Raw genomic sequence first — 1043 nt, 5'->3', positions numbered from 1 at the left:
GATAGTCACCTGTAGAATTGAGTGTCTAGAAGAAAATGATGGAATCCAGAAAAATAGTGAGAAGGACCCCCCCAAGATCTGGAAACTCAGGATGGCAATGTAGAAAGGCAAAGGAAACTCCTGACCAAGACCAGTGTGAAGACTGGAGAGACCCTGGACTGCTGGGCCAAGGTAGGTTTAGGGGTCTGCAGTTGGCATTCCTACCACAAATGCCTGCAATTCAAGCTGTAAAGTAACCATGTGGTCCTTGTGGGCAGTAAGCCCAGTATGGGAAGCTACTAGGAGCCCATGCAACTACATTTTTCCAGAGGAGAAGTGCCCACTGAGTCCCTCTACCTTCCTCCATCTCAGGATGCTGCTGGAATTTGCCATTTGGGGATGGGGGCCAAGACAGAGACCTGCCCAACTCTGATGAGCCTGCCAGTGCCTCCCACCCTAGCAGAGAGGGTGAAGGGAGTGCACCAGCCTCTCTCAGGGGCACACAGTCCTGTGCATATATGATATACTTGCCCAGAACCACACCTACCTCCCTTGGAATTCAGAGACCTGCCCAACTCAGAGCATTTCACCCCCAGCAGAGAGGGTGCAAGGAGTGCACCGGCCCTCCCAGGTGCAAGCAGTCCCATGTGTCTCTGTTAAATTTGCCTAGATCCACATTCTCCAGTGGGAAATCTTCAGAGAGCCTACCCACCTCACCTACGGACACAGAGAGGTGCCACAGCACCTCTCCCAGGGGCGTGCAACCTGATCTGTACCCCGGTAAACCTCCTCACGTTAGCAGAGGAACAGCTTTTGCCCCAACACCCACCCCAGAAATTGAAGCTCCAATAATGACCTCTTATATAGTCACTCATCTCAGTTTAGAAAGCACTGAGAAAACCAGCATATTCCCAAGGTACTCTAGGCCCTACTCACAGCCACAACAACCATGTTTAGTGTTAACCAAAGATCAAAAACCTGCCAAGGGTACTACCACCTAGGTCATGAAAGCACCCAAAGAAAGCTCAAAGATTGAATACAGTTGAAGAAGTCACATGAAAACT

The sequence above is a fragment of the Galeopterus variegatus genome, unplaced genomic scaffold (genome assembly GCF_000696425.1).
Source record: "Galeopterus variegatus unplaced genomic scaffold, G_variegatus-3.0.2 Scaffold5480, whole genome shotgun sequence".
Classification (NCBI taxonomy): domain Eukaryota; kingdom Metazoa; phylum Chordata; class Mammalia; order Dermoptera; family Cynocephalidae; genus Galeopterus; species Galeopterus variegatus.
This window is presented reverse-complemented; position numbering follows the sequence as displayed.